Source organism: Moschus berezovskii, chromosome X (genome assembly GCF_049115385.1).
Source record: "Moschus berezovskii isolate FMDL1 chromosome X, NW_MosBer_1.0, whole genome shotgun sequence".
In the NCBI taxonomy this organism is placed as follows: domain Eukaryota; kingdom Metazoa; phylum Chordata; class Mammalia; order Artiodactyla; family Moschidae; genus Moschus; species Moschus berezovskii.
The window spans coordinates 75,081,793-75,109,579 of record NC_142488.1 but is presented as its reverse complement, the minus strand read 5'-3'; the positions used below and the strand labels follow the sequence as shown (position 1 = coordinate 75,109,579).

General features: G+C 38.0%; 1 protein-coding gene and 1 pseudogene across 1 annotated transcript in view; both read right to left on the bottom strand.

Annotated features, from left to right (window-relative positions):
- The window catches only part of DACH2 (dachshund family transcription factor 2), an 858,509-nt gene that overhangs the window by 775,665 nt on the left and 55,057 nt on the right, over positions 1–27,787 (bottom strand). The window lies entirely within an intron of this gene.
- Positions 10,294–10,914, bottom strand: LOC148773353 (RNA guanine-N7 methyltransferase-activating subunit-like protein pseudogene; annotated as a pseudogene).

The following is a 27,787-nucleotide window of genomic DNA, read 5'->3' as shown; positions in this document are numbered from 1 at the left end:
ATTTTTAATATTCACAGCAAATTAAGATACATAACAAAACTGGAAAGGTAACTACACAAGTTAGGAGTCAGAAATCTTACAGGGAAATTTGCCTTGTTGAAATTAACTGGAAACCTCACATTGCTACTCTAGGAAGTTAATCACCTGACTTAAAGGTAGGCTGCCTTTTATTTTTACTTAGAAGTAAACCGACAGCAGTAAGGCGTTTACAATGACACTGTTATGATCAATGCTGTAGCCTCAGGTGTTAATGCTTCATTTAACTTTAAAAGCAAATGTAATAACCCAGAGAGATCAATATTATAAGCTCTTTATTTGGTGTTAAATTACCATGGATTCATTGAATTATTATATTGCAGAGATTTTTCAGTGACATTAATTTAAAAACAAAATAAATGTTTTTCAGAATGGTATATCTAATTTCTTTATTTCTAGAACTATGTAGTTACCTTTACAAGGAGTTTATAATAAGAATGTTTAGAATTCAGATAACATGTTCAGAATTTATATTAACCTAAAATGAACAAAATGAGAAAAGATGTAAAATGATGAAAGAGTACAGTCATAAAATATGTAATACCTTTATAATTGTTTTTATAACCCCAGTTAATTGTATGTATCTGTATAACAACATGAACCCATTTCCCTAGAACAAAACAATACTCTGAGTTAGAAATATCCAATTGATAGGCAAGTATTTGATATTCCTCCTGAACTAGTACCAAAATAATAGACAATCAGTTGTCATACATAACTAGCCATTATATATACATGATCTCACTAATGACATTTTAATTAGCTTTTCATTGATCATCTTGAATTTTCACATTTATTTGAACTCCTTTGTCATGGATGGGAAGAATTGGTGGTGAATTCACAGTGAGTTTATTTTTCAATATTTCCTCAAAGTAAGACAGCTAAAACAATATTTTTGCTTTATTGCTTTTATCACGTTATTCCTATATTATTTTATATAATATTAATTTTGTTCTTATAGTCTTGCCTTAAATCCTTTATGAGACTCTAACTGACAATGCAAAACTTTAATAATTAAAATTGTATAAAGTATATAACACAAGGTACAAATGTATTTTTCTGTTTTATGTTCCATGGTTTTGCCAGGTATCATATATAATGTGTACTCGACAGAAATAAAATTTTCTTCTCTCCTATAAAAAATTTAGTAGTAATTTCTATAACCTAAATACATAAAATCCTAGTAACTGCACTACGTTTACAAAGTGCTTAAAATTTGTAAACATTTTTAATGCTTATGATGGACATATAAGATGATAATAAATATTTCTCCTCCTTTTGCAGATGCAGAAGCTAAGATTGAGAGAAGCTAGTCACTTGCATAATGTTACACAGATAACAATAAGACTAGAAATGTTCTGCCAGCTATTTCAGTCTTCCATCTGCTACAACGTCAGCCTCAGTCTAATCAAATCTTTTCTTGTTAAATCCATGAATTAGTTATAACCATATCTTTCTAAGATATTTATTCAGTATTAGTAGTATTAGGATAATTAATAGACTCAAAGGATGATTATAATAGAAAGACTTCTATTCCCTTTTTACAATCAATGTAGACATAGAATAAACTCACACTGATGTAAGCAATGTCCTTGAGTGGCTTTGCAATGTGACCTTCCTTAGGAGCTAATAACAGATTAAACTCTTTTAGGAATAGCCCCCTTTTATTAAAACAGGATAACCAATTCAGCGATCAATGCAAAGAAAGAGAGGAAAACAACAGAATAGGAAAAACAAGAGATCTCTTCAAGAAAATCAGAGATATCAAGGGAACATTTCATGCAAAGATGGGCTCGATAAAGGACAGAAATGTTATGGACCTAACAGAAACAGAAGATATTAAGAAGAGGTGGCAAGAATACACAGAAGAACTGTACAAAAAAGATCTTCACGACGAAAATAATCATGATGGTGTGATCACTCACCTGGAACCAGACATCTTGGAATGTGAAGTCAAGTGGGCCTTAGAGAGTATCACTACAAACAAAGCTGGTGGAGGTGATGGAATTCCAATTGAGCTATTTCAAATCCTGAAAGATGATGCTGTGAAAGTGCTGCACTCAATAAGCCAGCAAATTTGGAAAACTCAGCAATGGCCACAGGACTGGAAAAGATCAGTCTTCATTCCAATCCCAAAGAAAGGCAATGCCAAAGAATGCTCAAACTACCGCACAATTGCACTCATCTCACACGCTAGTAAAGTCATGCTCAAAATTCTTCAAGCCACACTTCAGCAATATGTGAATTGTGAACTTCCAGATGTTCAAGCAGGTTTTAGAAAAGGTAGAGGCACCAGAGATCAAATTGCCAACATCCGCTGGATTATGGAGAAAGCAAGAGAGTTCCAGAAAAACATTTATTTCTGCTTCATTGACTATGCCAAGGCCTTTGACAGTGTGGATCACAATAAACTGTGGAAAATTCTGAAAGAGAAGGGAATCCCAGACCACCTGACCTGCCTCTTGAGAAACCTGTATGCAGGTCAGGAAGAAACAGTTAGAACTGGACATGGGATAACGGACTGGTTCCAAATAGGTAAAGAAGTACGTCAAGGCTGTTTATTGTAACCCTGCTTATTTAACTTCTATGCAGAGTACATCATGAGGAATGCTGGGCTGGAGGAAGCACAAGCTGGAATCAAGATTGCTGGGAGAAATATCAATAACCTCAAATATGCAGATGACAGCACCCTTATGGCAGAAAGTGAAGAGGAAATCAAAGGCCTATTGATGAAAGTGAAAGACGAGAGTGAAAAGGTTGGCTTGAAGCTTAACATTCAGAAAACGAAGATCATGGCATCTAGTCCCATCACTTCGTGGGAAATAGATGGAAAAACAGTGGAAACAGTGTCAGACTTTATTTTTCGGGGCTCCAAAATCACTGCGGATGCTGATTGAAGCCATGAAATTAAAAGACGCTTACTCCTTGGAAAGAAAATTATGACCAACCTAGATAGCATATTAAAAAGCAGAGACATTACTTTGCCAACCAAGGTCCATCTAGTCAAGGCTATGGTTTTTCCCGTGGTCATGTATGGATGTGAGTGTTGGACTGTGAAGAAAGCTGATCGCCAAAGAATTGATGCTTTTGAACTGTGGTGCTGGAGAAGACTCTTGAGAGTCCCTTGGACTGCAAGGAGATCCAACCAGTCCATTCTAGAGGAAATCAATACTGGGTGTTCATTGGAAGGACTTATGCTAAAGCTGAAACTGCAATACTGGAAAAGACTCTGATGCTGGAAGCGATTGGGGGTAGGAGGAGACGGGGACGACAGAGAATGAGGTGGCTGGATGGCATCACCGACTTGATGGACATGATTTGAGTGGACTCCGGGAGTTGATGATGGACAGGGAGGCCTGGCATGCTGTGGTTCATGGGGTCACAAAGAGTCGGACACGACTGAGTGACTGAACTGAACTGAACTGAACCAATTCTTAACATATAATATACTGTAACACTCACTGAATTTCCCAGATAGTCAGATATTGACATATGATAAAGTAAAAATGAATTATTCTATTGACACAAAAATTTTAGCAAATATTAAATATAATGCTACAAAAAATACTGCCAATTGCCTAATGTTATGGAGATGGGGCCCTGCTTCATTTCGTGCTCCAAGGCCAAATTTGCCTGTTACTCCAGGTGTTTCTTGACTTCCTACTTTTGCATTCCTTTCCCCTATAATGAAAAGGACATCTTTTTTGGGTGTTACTTCTAAAACGACTTGTAGGTCTTCATAGAACCGTTCAACTTCGGCTTCTTCAGCATTACTGGTTGGGGCATAGGCTTGAATTACTATAATATTGAATGGTTTGCCTTGGAAACTAACAGAAATCATTCTGTCATTTTTAAGATTGCATCCGCGTACTGCATTTCAGACTCTTTTGTTGACCATGATGGCTACTCCATTTCTTCTAAGGATTCCTGCCCACAGTAGTAAATATAATGGTCATCTGAGTTAAATTCACCCATTCCAGTCCGTTTTAGTTCACTGATTCTTAGAATGTCGACGTTCACTCTTGCCATCTCCTGTTTGACCACTTCCAATTTGCCTTGATTCATGGACCTAACGTTCCAGGTTCCTGTGCAATATTGCTCTTTACAGCATCGGACCCTGCTTCTATCACCGGTCACATCCAAAACTGGGTATTTGTTTCGCTTTGGCTCCATCCCTTCATTCTTTCTGGAGTTATTTCTCCACTGATCTCCAGTAGCATACTGGGCACCTACCGACCTGGGGAATTCCTCATTCAGTGTCCTATCATTTTGCCTTTTGATATTGTTCATGGGGTTCTCAAGGCAAGTATACTGAAGTGGTTTGCCATTCCCTTCTCCAGTGGACCACATTCTGTTTACGGCAGAAAGTGAACAGGAACTCAAAAGCCTCTTGATGAAAGTGAAAGAGGAGAGTGAAAAGATTGGCTTGAAGCTCAACATTCAGAAAACTAAGATCATGGCATCTGGTCCCATCACTTCATGGGGAATAGATGGGGAAAGAGTGGAAACAGTGTCAGACTTTATTTTGGGGGGGCTCCAAAGTCACTGCAGATGCTGATTGCAGCCAGGAAATTAAAAGACGCTTACTCCTTGGAAGGAAAGTTATGACCAACCTAGAGAGCATATTAAAAAGCAGAGACATTACTTTGCCAACAAAGGTCCGTCTAGTCAAGGCTATGGTTTTTCCCGTGGTCATGCATGGATGTGAGAGTTGGACTGTGAAGAAAGCTGATCGCTAAAGAATTGATGCTTTTGAACTGTGCTATTGGAGAAGACTCTTGAGAGTCCCTTGGTCTGCAAGGAGATCCAACCAGTCCATTCTAAAGGAATTCAATCCTGGGTGTTCATTGGAAGGACTGATGCTAAAGCTGAAACTGCAATACTTTCGCCACCTCATGTGACGAGTTGACTCACAGGAAAAGACTCTGGTGCTAGGAAAGTTTGGGGGCGGGAGGAGAAGGGGACGACTGAGAATGAGATGGCTGGATGGTATCACCGACTCTGTGGACATGAGTCTGAGTGAACTCAGGGAGTTGGTGATGGATAGGGAGGCCTGGCGTGCTGTGATTCATGGGGTCGCTTAGAGTCGGACACGACTGAGCGACTGAACTGAACTGAACTGAATACTCCATTGTGTATATGTACCAAAGCTTTCTTATCCATTCATCTGCAGATGGACATCTACGTTGCTTCCATGTCCTGGCTACTATAAACAGGGCTGCAATGAACATTGGAGTACATGTGTCTCTTTCAATTCTGGTTTCCTCGGTGTGTATGCCCAGGAATGTGATTGCTGGATCATATGGCAGTTCTATTTCCAGTTTTTTGAGGAGTCTCCACAATGTTCTCCATAGTGGCTGTACTAGTTTGCATTCCCACCAACAGTGTAAGAGGGTTCCTTTCTCTACACACACTCTTCAGCATTTATTGCTTGTAGACTTTTGGATAGCAGCCATTCTGACTGGTGTGAAATGGTATCTCATTTTGGTTTTGATTTGCATTTCTCTGAGTATGAAGGATGTTGAGCATTTTTTTATGTGTTTGTTAGCAATCTATATGTCTTTGGAGAAATGTCTGTTTAGTTCTTGGCCTATTTTTTGATTGGGTCATTTATTTTTCTGGAATTGAGCTGCAGGAGCTGCTTGTATATTTTGGAGATTAATCCTTTATCAGTTGCTTCATTTGCTATTACTTTCTCCTATTCTGAAAGCTGTCTTTTCACCTTGCTTATAGGTTTCTTTGCTGTGCAGAAGCTTTTGATTTTAATTAAGTCCCATTTGTTTATTTTGCTTTTATTTCCAATATTATGGGAGGTGGGTCTTGGAGGATCCTGCTGTGATTTATGTCAGAGAGTGTTTTGCCTACGTTCTCCTCTAGGAGTTTTATAGTTTCTGGCCTTACATTTAGCTCTCTAATTCATTTTGAGTTTATTTTTGTGTATGGTGTTAGGAAGTGTTCTAGTTTCATTCTTTTAGAAGTGGCTGACCAGTTTTCCAGGCACCACTTGTTAAAGAGACTATCTTTTCTCCATTTTATATTCTTGCCTCCTTTGTCAAAGATAAGGTGTCCATAGGTGCGTGGATTTATCTCTGAGATTTCTCTTTTGTTCCATTGATCTATATTTCTGTCTTTGTGACAGTACCATACTGTCTTGATGACTGTGGCTTTGTAGTAGAGCCTGAAGTCTGGCAGATTAATTCCCCTAGTTCCATTCTTCTTCCTCAAGATTGCTTTGGCTATTCGAGGTTTTTTGTATTTCCATACAAATTGTGAGATTTTTTTGTTGTAGCTCTATGAAAAATATCATTGGTAACTTGATAGGGATTGCATTGAATGTATAAATTACTTTGGGTAGTATTCTCATTTTTACAATATTTATTCTTCCAATCCACGAACACGGTATATTTCTCCATCTTTTAGTGTCCTCTTTGATCACTTTCACTACTGTTTTATAGTTTTCTCTGTACAATCTTTTGCTTCCTTCCGTTCCGTTCTGTCGCTCAGTCGTGACCGACTCTTTGCGACCCCGTGGACTGTAGCCTACCAGGCTTCTCCGTCCATGGGATTCTCCAGGCAAGAATACTGGAGTGGGTTACCGTTTCCTTCCTTAGGTAGATATATTCCTAAGTATTTAATTCTTTTCGTTGCAACAGTGAATGGAATAGTTTCCTTAATTTCTCTTTCTATTTTCTCATTATTAGTGTATAGGAATGCAAGGGATTTCTGTGTGTTGATTTTATATCCTGCAGCTTTACTGTATTCATTGATTAGCTCTAGTATTTTTCTGATAGAATCTTTACGGTTTTCTGTATAGAGGATCATGTCATCAGCGAACAGTGAAATTTTTACTTCTTCATTTCCAATTTGTATTCCTTTTATGTCTTTTTCTGCTCTGATTGCTGTAGCCAAAACTTCCAGAACTATGTTGAATAGTAGTGGTGGGAGTGTGTACCCTTGTCTTGTTCCTGACTTTAGGGGAAATGCTTTCAGTTTTTCACCGTTGAGGATAATGTTTGCTGTGGGTTTGTCATATATAGCTTTTATTATGTTGAGATATGTCCCTTCTATTCCCACTTTCTGGAGTGTTTTTATCATAAATGGATGTTGAATTTTGTCGAAGGCTTTCTCTGCATCTATTGAGATAATCATATGATTTTTATTTTTCAGTTTTTTAATGTGGTGTATTACATTTTTTGATTTGCGGATATTGAAGAATCCTTGCATTCACCACAAAACAATGAATTTCACCGTTTTCTCAAGTGCATACGGAAGCTTTTCCAGGATAGATCACATCCTGAGCCATAAATCTAGCCTTGGTAAATTAAAAAAAAAAAAATCATTCCAAGCTTCTTTTCTGACCACAATGCAGTAAGATTAGATCTCAATTATGGGAGAAAAACCATTAAAAATGCCAACATATGGAGACTGAACAACACACTACTGAATAATGAACAAATCATTGAAGAAATAAAAAGAGAAATCAAAATATGCATAGAAATGAATGAAAATGAAAACACAACAACCCAAAACGTCTGGGACACTCTAAAAGCAGTGCTAAGGGGGAAGTTCATAGCAATACAGGCACACCTCAAGAAACAAGAAAAACGTTAACTAAATAACCTAACTCTACATCTAAAGAAACTAGAAAAGGAAAAAATGAAGAACCCCAGGGTTAGTAGAAGGAAAGAAATCGTAAAAATTAGGGCAGAGATAAATGCAAAAGAAACAAAAGAGACCATAGCAAAAATCAACAAAGCCAAAAGCTGGTTCTTTGAGAAGGTAAATAAAATTGACAAACCACTAGCCAGACTCATCAAGAAACACAGGGAGAAGAACCAAATCAATAAAATTAGAAATGAAAATGGAGAGATCACAACGGACAACACAGAAATACAAAGGATTATTAGAGAATACTATCAGCAATTATATGGCAATAAAATGAATAACCTGGAAGAAATGGACAAATTCCTAGAAAAGTACACCTTTCCAAAACTGAACCAGGAAGAAATAGAATATCTGAATAGACCCGTCACAAGCACGGAACTAGAGGCTGTAATCAAAAATCTTCCAGCAAACAAAAGCCCAGGTCCAGAGTTCTTCACAGCGGAATTCTACCAAAAATTTAGAGAAGAGTTAACACCTCTTCTACTCAAACTCTTCCAGAAAATTGCTGAGGAAGGGAAACTTCCAAATTCATTCTATGAGGCCACCATCACCCTAATCCCAAAACCTGGTAAGGATCCCACAAAAAAAGAAAACTACAGGCCAAAATCACTGATGAACATAGATGCAAAAGTCCTTAACAAAATTCTAGCAATCAGAATCCAACAACACATAAAGAAGATGATACAGCATGATCAAGTGGGCTTTATCCCAGAAATGCAAGGATTCTTCAATATCCGCAAATCAATCAACGTAGTATTTCTTTTTAAAAATCAGTTTTATATGCAGTAAGACTCTCAATATTTTTCTATTTTTGTGGGTTTTATATTATCTGTCATTCTAAAGAACAGGTCCATATTGAAATTCTAGATTTGATTATTGACTTGACTGACATTTTATGCATTTTGCATGAATGCTATTATGCTCTCTGAAATACTAGTATACTATTCAAATTAATTGTTTTTTTGTTCTCTCAATACTTATCACTGTCTCAGATTGCCACTGTAAATATTTAGATGTGATAAGTGACATTTTCTATACTTTTATTATTAACAATGAATTTACAGCTTACACATTAATTATCTAAAAGGGCATTTTAAATTTCACTTATAGAAGTTCTGATGTATAACTGTTTTCTTATTAGGTTTAGTGTAGAAGAGCAGAATTGGGCAGAGTGGTTTTCAAATCAACTTATTTTTTTTAATATGATGTTTGGTGTTTTTTTCAATGTTTATTTTACAATTATCTGACATTTACTGTTTTTATCAAGCTTTTTTTAATGTTTAAGTCTAAAGTCAAGTTTCAATTTTCTTTGTGCAAGATATATAAGTGATATAGTCACCTTCTTATTATTCTATATTCTATATGGTTGTCCAGTTGGCTGATGACACAATGTATAAAAACAAAGAATAATAACATGCTACACATTCTAAAAATAGAACCAACAACATAACTGATTAACATGGCATTTAAGTTACTATGTTTATTCCATTGTTACCTTTCTCAGTCCTTATATCCCTTTTATGTTTCTTTTATTATTACACTATTCTAAATTAAAATGTTATATTTCAATATCATATTGAATAAAGAAGTCCTTGCATAATTATGATAGTCCTGTTATTTTTCAATGTTTTTGACTATTGCTATTCATTTTTGCTATCCACCAAGAGCACAAGAACCTAGCCCTTGTGCCGACATCCCCACCAACCTCTTCTCAGGCTACTCAGCTAATTAACAAGGGGCGGGTGTTCAGACCTGAAGTGCCACAACCTCCAATAAATGTAACCCCAATCAAAGGAAACTGGGTGACAGGCAAACAGGGGTTGATTGAAGGAAGATTTCATTTTAACACCATAGTCTTTTGTAAGTTTTCTTAACACATGCATCCACTACCCATTCAAAAAGAATCTCAATTTTATAGAACTATATTTATATTCTGCAACATAGTGCACCCACTCTTTGTATGAAATTAGATATGACTAAAATACTTGAAAATTGTCTTGCATAGTTTTTAAAATAATACATATTCAGTCTTATCATTATTGTTTTGCTTTGCAAAGTCTTCCCAAGGAGAATACCTAACAAACTTCAGTCTATTTTGGGTATATATTATGAAGAATTATTTTTTTTAACCTTCGTGATTTTACAACTTTATTCTTGATATCCCTCTAAAAGAGGAATATCACAAAATGATTGTGAAAATGACTCATACCTGTAGAGTAATTTCAAAGTTCCACATTCACATAACAACAAAAGCCAAATGAAATATACTACAATTGTTTTACCTTTCAATTACTACTGTGTACAATACATCATAAGTAGGCATAGTGGTGCATTTAGGAGCTGATTGTACTCCATGTGTAAAATTTTAGGAATGCACACATCCAAGTGTAGGGATAATTCCACATCTTACAAATTAAAAGCAAGCATTTTCAATATAAAATTTTTATTTCTGTGTAAAACAAAGACAACTCCTGAAGGTCTAACAAAGAAAATTATATACAACATTTAAAGCACTATTAAGTCATGAAAGAAAGATGAATCTGAGGTAGAAGTAAACCAATATAACCCACAACCTTATTAGGGGAGTATTTATTTCCAGCAACCATCATGTCTCTCCAGTAAGATCTAATTTTTAAAAAGTCCCAAGTTCCAAAAAATTAATAATCCATTTTCTACAATCAGATGTAAAACTATGACCAACAAAAGATACAATGTAAACTTTTGTCATGTTAACAGAGTAAATAATTTTACTAAAAGTTGCTGACACTTCTATAAGTAGTAGCCATAGAGAGGCCTTTGGTTGTAACCATAGTGTCCATATTGATGGGGGTAGTAAGGTTCTTGTCTGTGCTGTGGGTAATTGTTACCCCAGGATCGTCCATGCCATTGATTGGATCGATTGTCACTTGGCAACCCCCGTCTGCTATCCCTACCTCTAAACTGTCTGTTATATTGCAGTTGATTGCTTCTATTTCTCAGGCTGCCACCAGCTCTGCTATTCCATTCCTCAACAGTCGAAGGAGACTCAGGAGGGCGTTTTCAGTATTCTTGGTATTCTTTGTCATCTTCTGTGAATCTACTGGCAAACATCTCTTCAAAATTTGGAACAGCTTCAGAATTGTCAGTCATTCTGAAATTCTCAGGGATTTGATTGATGTTTAGATTGTTTAGATCTATAGTCCAGGGCGCTGGCACGGGACTTCTGTGTACACTCCTTCAGCTCTCCTAGGTAACAGAGCCACTTCCTGAAGAATTCTTTTATTTTTATTTATGTAATTAATTTATTTTTTATTGGAGGCAAATTATTTTACAATATTATATTGGTTGGTTTTGCCATACATTGATATGAATTTGCCCCGGGTTTACATAAGTTCCCCCTCCTGAACCCCCCTCCCACCTCCCTCCTCCCTTTATCCTCCCTCTGGGTCATCCCCGCATGCCAGCCCCGAGCATCCTATAACATGCATCGACCCTGAACTAGTGATTCATTTCACATATGACAACATACGTGTTTCAATGCCATTCTCCCAAATCATCCCACCCTCACCCTCTCCCATAGAGTCCCAAAGACTGTTCTATACATCTGTGTCTCTTTTGCTGTCTCGTACAGGGTTATCATTTGCATCTTTCTAAATTCCATATATATGTGTTTGTATACTGTATTGCTGTTTTACTTTCTGGCTTACTTCACTCTGTATAATAGGCTCCAGTTTCATCCACCTCATTAGAACTGATTCAAACGTATTCTTTTTAATGGCTGAATAATACTCCATTGTGTATATGTACCAAAGCTTTCTTATCCATTCGTCTGCAGATGGACATCTAGGTTGCTTCCATGTCCTGGCTATTATAAACAGTGCTGCAATGAACATTGGAGGACACGTGTCTCTTTCAATTCTGGTTTCCTCGGTGTGTATGCCCAGGAGTGTGATTGCTGGATCATATGGCAGTTCTATTTCCAGTTTTTTGAGGAATCTCCACACTGTTCTCCATAGTGGCTGTACTAGTTTGCATTCCCACCAACAGTGTAAGAGGGTTCCTTTCTCTCCACATCCTCTCCAGCATTTATTGCATGTAGACTTTTGGATAGCAGCCATTCTGACTGGTGGGAAATGGTATCTCATTGTGGTTTTGATTTGCATCTCTCTGATTATGAGGGATGTTGAGCATTTTTTCATGTGTTTGTTAGCCATCTTTATGTCTTCTTTGGAGAAATGTCTGTTTAGTTCTTTGGCCCATTTTTTGATTGGGTCATTTAGTTTTCTGGAATTGAGCTGCAGGAGCTGCTTGTATATTTTGGAGATTAAACCTTTATCCGTTGCTTCATTTGCTATTATTTTCTCCCATTCTGAAGGCTGTCTTTTCACCTTACTTATAGTTTCCTTTGCTGTGCAGAAGCTTTTGATTTTAATTAGGTCCCATTTGTTTATTTTTGCTTTTATTTCCAATATTCTTGGAGGTGGGTCATGGAGGATCCTGCTGTGATTTATGTCAGAGAGTGTTTTGCCTACGTTCTCCTCTAGGAGTTTTATAGTTTCTGGTCTTACATTTAGCTCTCTAATCCATTTTGAGTTTATTTTTGTGTATGGTGTTAGGAAGTGTTCTAGTTTCATTCTTTTACAAGTGGCTGACCAGTTTTCCCAGCACCACTTTTTAAAGAGACTGTCTTTTGTCCATTTTATATTCTTGCCTCCTTTGTCAAAGATGAGGTGTCCATAGATGCGTGGATTTATCTCTGGGCTTTCTATTTTGTTCCATTGATCTATATTTCTGTCTTTATGCCAGTACCATACTGTCTTGATGACTGTGGCTTTGTAATAGAGCCTGAAGTCCGGCAGGTTAATTCCCCCAGTTCCATTTTTCTTCCTCAAGATTGCTTTGGCTATTCGAGGTTTTTTGTATTTCCATACAAATTGTGAGATTATTTGTTCTAGTTCTGTGAAAAATATCGTTGGTAGCTTGATAGGGATTGCATTGAATGTATAAATTACTTTGGGTAGTATACTCATTTTTACAATATTTATTCTTCCAATCCATGAACATGGTATATTTCTCCATCTATTAGTGTCCTCTTTGATTGCTTTCAGTAGTGTTTTATAGTTTTCTATGTACAAGTCTTCTGTTTCCTTAGGTAGATATATTCCTAAGTATTTAATTCTTTTCGTTGCAACAGTGAATGGAATAGTTTCCTTAATTTCTCTTTCTATTTTCTCATTATTAGTGTATAGGAATGCAAGGGATTTCTGTGTGTTGATTTTATATCCTGCAGCTTTACTGTATTCATTGATTAGCTCTAGTAGTTTTCTGATAGAATCTTTAGGGTTTTCTGTGTAGAGGATCATGTCATCAGCGAACAGTGAAATTTTTACTTCTTCTTTTCCAATTTGTATTCCTTTTATGTCTTTTTCTGCTCTGATTGCTGTAGAAATAATAGTGGGAGATTTTAATACCCCACTTACATCTATGGATAGATCAACTAAACAGAAAATTAACAAGGAAACACAATCTTTAAATGATACAATATACCAGTTAGACCTAATTGATATCTATAGGACATTTCACCCCAAAACAATTAATTTCACCTTTTTCTCAAGTGCACATGGAACCTTTTCCAGGATAGATCACATCCTGGGCCATAAATCTAGCCTTGGTAAATTCAAAAAAGTTGAAATCATTCCATGCATCTTTTCTGACCACAATTCAGTAAAATTAGATCTCAATTATGGGAGAAAAACTATTAAACATGCCAACATATGGAGGCTGAACAACACACTACTGAACAACGAACAAATCATAGAAGAAATCAAAAGAGAAATCAAAATATGCATAGAAATGAATGAAAATGAAAACACAACAACCCAAAACCTCTGGGACACTGTAAAAGCAGTGCTAAGGGGAAAGTTCGTAGCAATACAGGCACAACTCAAGAAACAAGAAAAAAGTCAACTAAATAACCTAACTCTACATCTAAAGCAACTAGAAAAGGAAGAAATGAAGAACCCCAGGGTGAGTAGAAGGAAAGAAATTGTAAAAATTAGGGCAGAGATAAATGCAAAAGAAACAAAAGAGACTATAGCAAAAATCAACAAAGCCAAAAGCTGGTTCTTTGAGAAGGTAAATAAAATTGACAAACCACTAGCCAGACTTATCAAGAAACAAAGGGAGAAGAACCAAATCAATAAAATTAGAAATGAAAATGGAGAGATCACAACTGACAACACAGAAGTACAAAGGATTATTAGAGAATACTATCAGGAATTATATGGCAATAAAATGAATAACCTGGAAGAAATGGACAAATTCCTAGAAAAATACAACTTTCCAAAACTGAACCAGGAAGAAATAGAAAATCTGAACAGACCCATCACAAGCACGGAAATTGAAACTGTAATCAAAAATCTCCCAGCAAACAAAAGCCCAGGTCCAGACAGCTTCACAGCTGAATTCTACCAAAAATTTAGAGAAGAGCTAACACCTATTCTACTCAAACTCTTCCAGAAAATTGCTGAGGAAGGGAAACTTCCAAACTCATTCTATGAGGCCACCATCACCTTAATCCCAAAACCTGGTAAAGACCCCACAAAAAAAGAAAACTGAAGAATTCTTAAATGGTAGAATTTCTGAGATTGAACTCATGTTTTACTTAGATCCAGATTTACAAGATTACAGAGATGTGATCCAATTTGTCAACTATTTGCCTTCCAAAGTGTAACTTATTTCCCAAAAATGTGTAGAGAAAAAAAAAGTGGGAAAAGACATATCTCCAATAAGAAGGAACTAATTATGGGGAATACTGTGGACTATAAGCAAGAATGAGACAGAGAGAGGAAAAAGAGAAAAGAAACTATTTTATTCCTTACACCTTATGCAACATCTTGACGTCATAAATTTTTTTCTCATACTTTTGTGTCAACCTTGTTTTTCAGAATGTTAATTTACTGAAGCTATGAAATTTAAAGTTGCTTACTCCTTGGAAGGAAAGCTATGACAAACCTAGACTGTGTATTAAAAAGCAAAGACATCACTTTGCCGACAACGGTCCACATAGTCAATGTACATGTATGGATGTGACAGTTGGACCATAAAGAAAGCTGAGTGCTGAAGAATTGCTGCTTTGGAACTGTGGTGTTAAAGAAGACTCTTGAGAGTCCCTTGGACTTGAAGGAGATCAAATCAGTCAATCCTAAAGGAAATCAACCCTGAATATTCATTGGATGCTGAAGCTGAAGCTCCAATATTTCGGCCACCTGATGCAAAGAGCCAAATCATTGGAAAAGGAACTGATGCTGGAAAAGACTGAAGGCATGAGGAGAAGGGGGCAATAGAGGATGAGATGGTTAGATGGCATCACCGACTTAATGGACATGAGTTTGAGCAAGCTCCAGGAGATAGTGAAGGACAGAGAAGCCTGCTGTGCTGCAGTCAATGGAGTCACAAAGAGTTGGACACAACTTAGTAACTGAACAACAAATACTCGAATAAAATAAATTTTGTTTTCTTCACAAGAAGTTTAGGTTTCTCTTGCTATGTCTTTTACATGATATCAATGCTAAATGACGGTGCAATTCTCTCTAAATAGATAAAGAGATATAAGAAAATTCAGTTCAACCATAAGTTCCTTCACTGTGAACCCAATAATTCTGAAAACTATGAAAGCTGCTAATTTTCATTATCTTGAATCTTAAACAGACAAGACGTAAAATCTCATAAAAATTTCTAAATTCAATAAATCTACACTACGCCGTTGGAGGAATGGTACCTCCAAAAGAAAATCAAGATAAATAAAGGACTCCTTCCAAACATATGCCAGGTACACATCAAGTTTTTTAAAAGAGTCTATAGAAAGAGACCAAGCTGATAGGGAAGAAATTAAGAATATTATTCCAAAGAAGCCAAAATAAGAAAGAATGTCCAGAAATCATTAAATGCCCAAATCTGCTTAGAGGTTAAGGAAAATAAGGAATATTTTGAGAGTTAACACTCTTCTACTTGGCAAAAACAATAGGATACAAACAAAAACCTTTATCTTTTAAGGATGAGGAACAGTATTATACTGTGTGTTCAGTTCAGTTCACTTCAGTTGCTCAGTCGTGTCCGACTCTTTGCGACCCCATGAATCACAGCACGCCAGGCCTCCCTGTCCATCACCAACTCCCGGAGTTCACTCAAACTCATGTCCATCGAGTCGGTGATGCCATCCAGCCATCTCATTCTCTGTCGTCCCCGTCTCCTCCCGTCCCCAATCCCTCCCAGCATCAGAGTCTTTTCCAGTGAGTCAACTCATCGCTTGAGGTGGCCGAAGTATTGCAGTTTCAGCTTTAGCATCAGTCCTTCCAATGAACACCCAGGATTGATCTCCTCTAGAATGGACTGGTTGGATCTCCTTGCAGTCCAAGGGACTATCAAGAGTCTTCTCCAGCAACACAGTTCAAAAAGCATCAATTCTTTGGCGATCAGCTTTCTTCACAGTCCAACTCTCACATACATACATGACCACTTGGAAAACCATAGCCTTGACTAGACGGAGCTTTGTTGGCAAAGTAATGTCTCTGCTTTTTAATATGCTATCTAGGTTGGTCATAACTTTCCTTCCAAGGAATAAGCATCTTTTAATTTCATGGCTGCAATTAGCATCCGCAGTGATTTTGGAGCCCAAAAAACTAGTCTGACACTGTTTCCACTGTTTTCCCATCTATTTCCCATGAAGTGATGAGACCAGATGCCGTGATCTTAGTTTTCTGAATGTTGAGCTTCAAGCCAACTTTTTCACTCTCCTCTTTCACTTTCATCAAGAGGCTTTTGATTTCCTCTTCACTTTCTGCCATAAGGGTGGTGTCATCTGCATATCTAAGGTTACTGATATTTCTCCCAGCAATCTTGATTCCAGTTTGTGCTTCTTCCAGCCCAGCGTTTCTCATGATATACTCTGCATAGATGTTAAATAAGCAGGGTGACAATATACAACCTTGACGTACTCCTTTTCCTATTTGGAACCAGTCTGTTGCTCCATGTCCAGTTCTAACTGTTGCTTCCTGACCTGCATACAGGTTTCTCAAGAGGCAGGTCAGGTGGTCTGGGATTCCCATCTCTTTCAGAATGTTCCACAGTTTATTGTGATCCACACAGTCAAAAGCTTTGCCATAGCCAATGAAGCAGAAATATATGTTTTTCTGGAACTCTCTTACTCTGTGCAGCTTGCATAAAGAAAATTTTATAATAAACTGAATAGAAACAGAGGAGGATCTAAAACTAACACAGAAAGCTCTTTGGATTTCATTACAGTTATGATATATATGTTCATTCATGGAAATAAAGATAACTATTCTTAAATAATCATATGTAGAGCAAACACTTTAAGACAGCATTTTAATTCAATCAACATTTTTACTACGTATCTTCTGCATGCCCTGTAGACATCTCTGACTGATACATACTTGCTTGGCTAGAGGTAAAGCCAAGTGACTTGATTCACCGGTTTTATCATTCTTCTACAACATCAAACACAAGATATTAATCTGTAAGCCACAAGCCCATTAGTGATTATTGAAGCTGTAGAATGAAAACCCAAAGGCCAGAAAATTTTTTATAGGATGTTCAGTCACTCAGTCATGTCCAACTCTTTGCAACCCCATGAACTGGAGTACACCAGGCTTCTCTGTCCTTCACCATCCCTGGGAGCTTGCTCAAACTCATGTCCATTGAGTCAGGGATGCCATCCAACCATCCTGTCCTCTGTTGTCCCCTTCTCCTGCCTTCAATCTTTCCCACCATCAGGGTCTTTTCCAATGAGTCATCTGTTTGCATCAAGTGGCCAAAATATTGGAGCCTCAGCCTCAGCATCAGTCCCTCCAAAGAATATTCAGGACTGTTTTCCTGTAGGATTGACTGGTTTGATCTCCTTGCACTCCAAGGGACTCTCTAAAGTCTTCTCCAAGACCACAGTTCAAAAGCATTAATTCCTCAGTGCACAGCCTTCCTTATGGTCCAACTCTCGCATCCACACTTGACTACTTACGGATAGGAGATAATCAATATGGAAAGGACTGAATAGTTTGCTTGGGAGTTCAAATTTAATGCTAAAGGCAACTAGAAAGTCACTAAAAATTCACTAAATATTCTTAAAGAAAATAACAGTATACCATAATATTTTAAAAATCATCACTATAGAAGTAATATGAAGGATAAACCAGAAAAAGAGGCTGAAAAAGCCAAGAATCTATTTCAACATTATACTTTTTGTGTGTTAGGGTTGGCTGGAAATAGAAAGTAGGAAAGGAGAGAAAAGAGGTGCATGGGGTCAGAAGTCAGGAAAGTGTGCATGGGAATCAAAAAATTTTAAATGAAATCAAGAGATGCTATACACAACTATGAAAAATATATGCATTATTATATATACAAACAATATTAATAGAGGAAATTATAAAGGCTGATTTAGAGATGAAAATTCTAAAGTTGAGTTTGGGATATGTGAGGTAGGACATGATAGAAGGCAGATAGAATTTTAAGACAGACAACAGAAGCTGTTGTTTTTGGAGTTTGTAGATCATTTCTGAAGAGGTAACATTTAAACTCACAAACTCTTCAAGGAAGTGAATTTAGAAGTGGAAGAGCAGAGAACACAGGACAGAATTTTGCTATTCATTAGCTATGGGGCTAAAAGTGGGACCAGCAAACGATGAAGAGTGATGAAAGAGGCCAAAGAAAACCAGAAAATTAAATTGTCACAGAAGGCAAGGAAGAAAGAATTCCAATCTTTACAAAGGCTGCAAAAAGAAAAAGTAAAGTGAGACAGAAAAAGATTACTTGAGTTTTATACTTCTTCACTAATATGTACATTTTCTGATTTATAATGAAAGATAAGCCATACTAAAAGCACAGACATCACTAAGAAAAATAAAATACATGATTAGAATATAATCCCAAAAATGGTGACTCAAAAATGTTATAAGCAAAAGTACTATAAGTGGGAAATATTTATATCTAAATAACTAGTTTATATACATAAATTCTGATTTCTTCATTATATATCACAACATAGACACAATTCATAGGCAAGTGTCTACTCCACCTTTATTCCTTTGTCTATCAGTAGCCTCTTAGATCAGAAAATGAACTCCTTATTGCCAAATGCAGACTTAAATTGAAGAAAGTAGGGAAAACCACTAGACCTTTAAGATATCACTTAAATCAAATCCCTTATGATTATACAGTGGAAGTGAGAAATGGATTTAAGAGACTAGATCTGATAGATAGACTGCCTGATGAACTATCGATGGAGGTTCATGACACTGTACAGGAGGCAGGGATCAAGACCATCTCCATGGAAAAGAAATGCATAAAAGCAAAATGGCTGTCTGGGGAAGCCTTACAAATAGCTGTGAAAAGAAGAAAAGCGAAAAGAAAAGAAGAAAAGGAAGGATATAAGCATCTGAATGCAGAGTTCCAAAGAATAGCAAGGAGAGATAAGAAAGCCTTCCTTAGCGATCAATGCAAAGAAATAGAGGAAAACAGCAGAATAGGAAAAACAAGAGATCTCTTCAAGAAAATTAGAGATACCAAGGGAACATTTCATGCAAAGATGGGCCCGATAAAGGACAGAAATGGTATGTACCTAACAGAAGCAGAAGATATTAAGAAAAGGGGGCAAGAATACACAGAAGAACTGTATAAAAAAGATCTTTTTCACGATCAAGATAATCACGATGGTGTGATCACTGACCTAGAGCCAGACATCTTGGAATGTGAAGTCAAGTGGGCCTTAGAAAGCATCACTACAAACAAAGCTAGTGGAGGTGATGGAATTCCAGTTGAGCTATTTCAAGTCCTGAAAGATGATGCTGTGAAAGTGCTGCACTCAATATTCCAGAAAATTTGGAAAACTCAGCAGGGGCCACAGGACTGAAAAAGGTCAGTTTTCATTTCAATCCCAAAGAAAGGCAATGCCAAAGAATGATCAAACTACTGCACAATTACACTCATCTCATATACTAGTAAACTGATGCTCAAAATTCTCTAAGCCAGGTTTCAGCAATATGTGAAGTGTGAACTTCCAGATGTTCAAGCTGGATTTAGAAAAGGCAGAGGAACCAGAGATAAAATTGCCAACATCCACTGGATCATGGAAAAAGCAAAAGAGTTCCAGAAAAAAACTATTTCAGCTTCATTGACTATGCTAAAACCTTTGATTGTGTGTATCACAATAAACTGTGGAACATTCTGAAAGAGATGGGAATACCAGACCACATGACTTTCCTCTTGAGAAACCTGTAGGCAGGTCAGGAAGCGACAATTAGAACTGGACATGGAGCAACAGACTGGTTCCAAATCGGAAAAGGAGTGCGTCAAGGTTGTCTATTGTTACCCTGCTTATTTAACTTCTATGCAGAGTATATCATGAGAAACACTGGGCTGGAAGAAGCACAAGCTGGAATCAAGACTGCTGGGAGAAATATCAATAACCTCAGATATGCAGATGACACCACGCTTATGGCAGAAAGTAAAGAGAAACTAAAAGCCTCTTGATGAATGTGAAAGAGGAGAGTGAAAAAGTTGGCTTGAAGCTCAACATTCAGAAAACTAAGATCATGGCATCTGGTCCCATCACTTCATGACAATTAGATGGGAAAACAGTGGAAACAGTGTCAGACTTTATTTTTGGGGTGCTCCAAAATCACTGCAGTTGGTGACTGCAGCCATGAAATTAAAAGACGCTTACTCCTTGGAAGGAACGTTTTGACCAACCTAGATAGCATATTAAAAAGCAGAGACATTACTTTGCCAACCAAGGTCCGTCTAGTCAAGGCTATGGTTTTTCCTGTGGTCATGTATGGATGTGAGAGTTGGACTGTGAAGAAAGCTGATCGCCAAAGAATTGATGCTTTTGAACTGTGGTGTTGGAGAAGACTCTTGAGAGTCCCTTGGACTGCAAGGAGATTCAACCATTCCTTTCTAAAGGAGATCAATCCTCGGTGTTCACTGGAAGGACTGATGCTAAAGCTGAAACACCAATTCTTTGGCCACCTCATGCGACGAGTTGACTCACTGGGAAAAACCCTGATGCTGGGAAGGATTGGGGGCAGGAGGAGAAGGGGACAACTGAGAATGAGATGGCTGGATGGCATCACCGACTCGATGGACATGAGTTTCGGTAAACTCTGGGAGTTGGGGATGGACAGGGAGGTCTGGCGTGCTGTGATTCATGGGGTCACAAGGAGTCGGACACGACTGAGTGACTGAACTGATCCTCTTAACTACGTTCATTCCTTTACTGGATCAACCTTCCAAAAGTATTTAATTCTGGTTTCTCAGTCTAACCACAGTAAATGGAATTTAAGTTATTTACTTCTATTTTTTTCGTGGTGTTCGGCCATGGACGCTAATAGAATGCTGTCAGGAGACTGAACTGAAGAAAGAGCTTGTGTAAGTTTAATCACGTCCATTCATTTATGTTTGCTTTTATTTCTTTTGCCTGAGGATACAGATCAAAAATTTTTTTCTACAATGTATATCAAAGAGTGTTCTGTGTATGTTCTCTTCTAGGAGTTTTATGGTTTTAGGTTTATGGTTTTATGGTTTTAGGTCTTAAATTTAAATCTTTAGTCAATTTTGAGTTTCTATTTGTATATGGTACATTGAAATGTTATAATCTCATTCTCTTACATGTAGCAGTTTTCCAATCACCACTTATTGAAGAGACTGTCTTTTCTCCATTGTATATTCTTGCCTCATTTGTCATGGGTTAATTGACCATAGGGGCAAGGGTTTATTTCTGGATTCTCTGTACTGTTCCATTAACCTATATTAATCTGTTTTTGTACCAGTACCATGCTGTTTTGATTACTGTAGCTTTGTAGTATTTGTTGTTCTGTCACTCAGTCATTTCCAACTCTTTGCAACCTCATGGAGTGAAGAATGCTAGGTTTCCCTGTCCTTCACTATCTCCTGGTGTTTTCTCAAACTCATGTCCATTGAGTCAATGATACCATCCAACCATCTCATCCTCCGTTGCCCTCCTCTCCACCTGCCCTCAATCTTTCCCAGCATCAGGGCCCTTTCCACTGAGTCAGCTCTTCACATTTTATGGCCAAAGTACTGGAGCTTCAGCTTCAGCATCAGTCTTTCCAATGAATAATCATGGTTGATTTCCTTTACAATTTACAGGTTTGATCTCCTTGCTTTCCAAGGGATTCTCAAGAGTCTTCTCCAGCACCACAGTTCAAAAGCATCAATTTTTTGGCTCTCAGTCTTCTTTATAGTCCACTCTAACATCTGTATATGATGTTGCAGTATAATCTACTCCAATTAAAAATATTCAAGTTGGAACTTCCCCGATGGTCCAATGGCTAAGATTCCATGCTCTCAATGCAAGGGGAAAGGGTTCAATCACTGGTCAGGGAATTATATCACACATGCCACAAGTAAAGATCCCTTCCCTTCAGGGACCACAACCTTATGGTGAAGGGGCTTATGTAACTCAATGAAGTTATGATCCATGTTGTGCAGACCAACCAAGACAGACAGGTCATAGTTAAGAGTTTTGACGAAACATGTTCTACCAGAGGAGGGGATGGCAATGCACTCCAGTATTTTTGATATGCGAACCCCATGGACAGTATGAAAGGGCAAAAAGATATGACACCAGAAGATGAGCCCCACAGGACGGAGGGTATTCAATAAATCACTGGGGAAGAGTGCAGGGCAATTACGAAAGCTACAGAAAGAATGAAGCAGCTGGGCCAAAGCAGAAATGACACTCAGTTGTAGATGTGTCTGGTGGTGCAAGTAAAGTTTAATGCTATAAAGAACAATATTGCATAGGAACCTGGAATGTTAGGTCAACGAATCAAGGTAAATTGGATATGGTCAAGCAGGAGATGGCAAGAGTGAACATCCAATCAGTAAACTAAAATGGACAGGAATGGGCAAATTTAATTCAGATGACTATCATATCTACTTCTGAGGGCAAGAGTTCCTAAGAAAGGGACTAGCCCTCTAAGGAGTACAGGGCTAAATGGAGTAGCCCTCATAGTCAACAAAGGAGTCCAAAATGCAGTATCTGGGTGCAATCTCAAAAACGACCCAATGATCTCAGTTCATTTCCAAGGCAAACCATTCAACATCACAGTGATCCAAGTCTATGCCCCAACCACTAATGCCAAAAAAGTTGAAGTTGAATGGTTCTATGAAGACCTACAAGACCTTCTAGAAGTAACACCAAAGAAACGTCCTTTTCATCATAGGGGATTGGAATGCAAAAGTAGGAAGTCAAAGAGATACCTGGAGTGACAGGCAAGTTTGGATTGGAGTACAAAGTGAAGCAGGGCAAAGTCTATCTCAAGAGAACATACTAGTCACAGCAAACACCCTCTTCCAACAACACAAGAGAAGATTCTACACGCCAACATCACCAGATGGTCAATACCAAAATCAGATTAACTATATTCTTTGCAGATGAAGATGGAGAAGCTCTATACAGTTAGCAAAAAATAGACATGGAGCTGACTGTGGCTCAGATCATGAGTTCCTTATTGCTAAATTCAGACTTAAATTGAAAAAAGTAGGGAAAACTATGAGGCCATTCAGATATGACCTAAATCAAATCCCTTATGATTATACAGTGGAAAGGAATAGATACAGGGTATTAGATCTGATAAGACAGAATGCCTGAAGAACCACAGACAGGGACTCATAACATTGTACAGGAGGCAGTGAACAAAACCATCCCAAAGAAAAAGAAATGCAAGAAGGCAAAGTGGTTTTCTGAGGAGGATTTACAAATACCTGAAGAAAGAAGAGAAGAGAAAGGCAAGAGAAAAAGGGAAAGATATTCTCAACTGAAAGCAGAAGTCCAGAGAATAGCAAAGAGGGATAATAAGGCATTCTTCAGTGAAAAATGCAAAGAAGTAGAGAAAAACAACACAATGGAAAAGACTGTAAATCTCTTCAAGAAAATTAGAGATAACAAGGGAAAACTTCATGCAAGGGTGGGCATGATAAAGGACAGAAATGGTATGGACCTAACAGAAACAGAAGAGATTATGAAGAGGTGGCAACAACAGAGAGAAAGAAGAACTATACAAAAAAGGTCTCTGGTCTTACATTTAGCTCTCTAATCCATTTTGAGTTTATTTTGGTGTATGGTGTTAGGAAGTGTTCTAGTTTGATTCTTTTACAAGCGGCTGAACAGTTTCCCCAGCACCACTTGTTAAAGAAACTGTCTTTTCTCCATTTTATATTCTTGCCTCCTTTGTCAAAGATAAGGTGCCCATAGGTGAGTGGATTTATCTCTGGGCTTTCTCTTTTGTTCCACTGATCTATATTTCTGTCTTTATGACAGTACCATACTGTCTTGATGACTGTGGCTTTGTAGTAGAGCCTGAAGTCTGGCAGGTTAATTCCCCCAATTCCATTCTTCTTCCTCAAGATTGCTTTGGTTATTCGAGGTTTTTTGTATTTCCATACAAATTGTGAGATTATTTGTTCTAGTTCTGTGAAAAATATCATTGGTAGCTTGATAGGGATTGCATTGAATGTATAAATTACTTTGGGTAGTATATTAATTTTTACAATATTTATTCTTCCAATCCACGAACACAGTATATTTCTCCATCTATTAGTGTCCTCTTTGATCACTTTCACTAGTGTTTTATAGTTTTCTCTGTACAAGTCTTTTGTTTCCTTAGGTAGATATATTCCTAAGTATTTAATTCTTTTCGTTGCAACAGTGAATGGAATAGTTTCCTTAATTTCTCTATTTTCTCATTATTAGTGTATAGGAATGCAAGGGATTTCTGTGTGTTGATTTTATATCCTGCAACTTTACTGTATTCATTGATTAGCTCTAGTAGTTTTCTGATAGAGTCTTTAGGGTTTTCTGTGTAGAGGATCATGTCATCAGCGAACAGTGAAATTTTTACTTCTTCTTTTCCAATTTGTATTCCTTTTATGTCTTTTTCTGCTCTGATTGCTGTAGCCAAAACTTCCAGAACTATGTTGAATAGTAGTGGTGAGAGTGGGCACCCTTGTGTTGTTCCTGACTTTAGGGGAAATGCTTTCAGTTTTTCACCATTGAGGATAATGTTTGCTGTGGGTTTCTCATATAGAGCTTTTATTATGTTGAGATATGTCCCTTCTATTCCCACTTTCTGGAGGGTTTTTATCATAAATGGATGTTGAATTTGTCGAAGGCTTTCTCTGCATCTACTGAGATAATCATATGATTTTTATTTTTCAGTTTGTTAATGTGGTGTATTATATTGATTGATTTGTGGATATTGAAGAATCCTTGCATTCCTGGGATAAAGCCCACTTAGTCATATGTGAAACGAATCTCCAGTTCAGGGTCGATGCATGTTACAGGATGCTCGGGGCTGGTATGTGGGGATTACCCAGAGGGAGGATAAGGGGAGGAGGGACGTGGGAGGGGTGTTCGGGAGGGGGAACTCATGTACACCCGGGGCGGATTCATGTCAATGTATGGCAAAACTAACCAATATAATATTGTAAAATAATTAGCCTCCAATAAAAATTAAAAAATAACTCAAAAAAAAAAAAAAGGTCTTAATGACCTAAATAACCACTCTGGTGTGGTTACTCAGTGAGTCCAGAAATCCACGAGTGTGAAGTCAAGTTGGTCATAGGAAGCATTACTACTAACAGAGCTAATGAACTATTGGAATTCCAGCTGAGCTATTTAAAATCCTAAAAGATGATGCTGTTAAAGTGCTACACTATGTTAGCAAATTTGGAAAACTCAGTAGTGGCCACAAGATTGGAAAAAGTCAGTTCTCAGCCCAATCCCAAAAAAGGGAAATGCTAAAGAAGGTTCAAACTACCAGTCATTTCACATTCTACCAAGGTAATGCTCAAAATCCTTCAAGTTAGGCTTCAGCAGTATATGAACTGAGAACTTCCAGATGCACAGCTGGGTTTAGAAAAGTCAGAGGAACCAGAGATCAAATTTTCAACATCCATTGGATCATAGAGAAAGCAAGGGAATTCCAGAAAAACATCTACTTCTACGCTAGAGCCTTTGTGTGGATCACAACGAACTAACAGTTCAGTTCAGTTCAGTCGCTCAGTCGTGTCTGACTCTCCATGACCCCATGAATCACATCACGCCACACCTCCCTGTCCATCACCAACTCCCGGACTTCACTCAAACTCATGTCCACAGAGTCGGTGATGCCATCAAGCCATCTCATTCTCTGTCGTACCCTTCTCCTCCCGCCCCCAAACTTTTCCAGCATCAGAGTCTTTTCCAGTGAGTCAACTTGTCGCATGAGGTGGCCAAAGTATTGCAGTTTCAGCTTTAGCATCAGTCCTTCCAATGAACACCCAGGATCGATCTCCCTTAGAATGGACTGGTTGGATCTCCTTGCAGTCCAAGGGACTCTCAAGAGTCTTCTCCAACACCACAGTTCAAAAGCATCAATTCTTCGGCGATCAGCTTTCTTCACAGTCCAACTCTCACATCCAACATGACCACGGGAAAAACCATAGCCTTGACTAGACGGACCTTGGTTGGCAAAGTAATGTCTCTGCTTTTTAATATACTATCAAGGTTGGTCATAACTTTCCTTCCAAGGAGTAAGCGTCTTCGGCCCCGGCGGCGCAGACGCGAGAGACGCCGGCCCGGCAGCGCAGACAACCAACTATAGAAAATTCTTAAAGAAACGGGAATACCAGACCAACTTACCTGCTTCCTGAGAAACCTGCATGCAGGTCAAGAAGAAACAGAACTGCACATGGAATAATGGACTGGTTCAAAATTGGGAAAGGAGTAAAACAAGGCTGTATACTGTCACCCTATTTATTTAACTTGTATGCAGAGTACATCATGGGAAATGCCAGGCTGGATGAATCACAAGCTGGAATCAAGATTGCTGGGAGAAATATAAACAACCTCACATATGAAGATGATGCCACTCTAATGGTAAAAAATTAAGAGGAACTAAAGAGCCTTTTACGCTAGTAAAGTCATGCTCAAAATTCTCCATTCTAGGCTTCAGCAATATGTGAATCGTGAACTTCCAGATGTTCAAGCAGGTTTTAGAAAAGGCAGAGGCACCAGAGATCAAATTGCCAACATCCGCTGGATTATGGAGAAAGCAAGAGAGTTCCAGAAAAACATCTATTTCTGCTTCATTGACTATGCCAAGGCCTTTAACTGTGTGGATCACAATAAACTGTGGAACATTCTGAAAGAGATGGTAATACCAGACCACCTGACCTGCCTCTTGAGAAACCTGTATGCAGGTCAGGAAGCAACAGTTAGAACTGGACATGGAGCAACAGACTGGTTCCAAATAGGAAAAGGAGTACGTCAAGGTTGTATATTGTCACCCTGCTTATTTAACTTATATGCAGAGTACATCATGAGGAATGCTGGGCTGAAAGAAGCACAAGTTGGAATCAAGATTTCCGGGAGAAATATCAGTAACCTCAGATATGCAGATGACACCACCCTTATGGCAGAAAGTGAAGAGGAAATCAAAGGCCTCTTGATGAAAGTGAAAGAGGAGAGTGCAAAGGTTGGCTTGAAGCTCAACATTCAGAAAACGAAGATCATGGCATCTGGTCCCATCACTTCATGGGAAATAGATGGGGAAACAGTGGAAACAGTGTCAGACTTTATTTTTGGGGGCTCCAAAATCACTGCGGATGCTGATTGCAGCCATGAAATTAAAAGACGCTTACTCCTTGGAAGGAAAGTTATGACCAGCATACATAGCATATTAAAAAGCAGAGACATTACTTTGCCAACAAAGCTCTGTCTAGTCAAGGCTATGATTTTTCCCGTGGTCATGTATGGATGTGAGTGTTGGACTGTGAAGAAAGCTTATCGCCGAAGAATTGATGCTTTTGAACTGTGATGCTGGAGAAGACTCTTGAGAGTCCCTTGGACTGCAAGGAGATCCAACCAGTCCATTCTAGAGGAGATCAATCCTGTGTATTCATTGGAAAGACTTATGCTAAAGCTGAAACTCCAATACTTTGGCCACCTCATGTGACGAGTTGACTCACTGGAAAAGACTCTGATGCTGGGAGGTATTGAGGGCAGGAGGAGACGGGGACAACAGAGAAT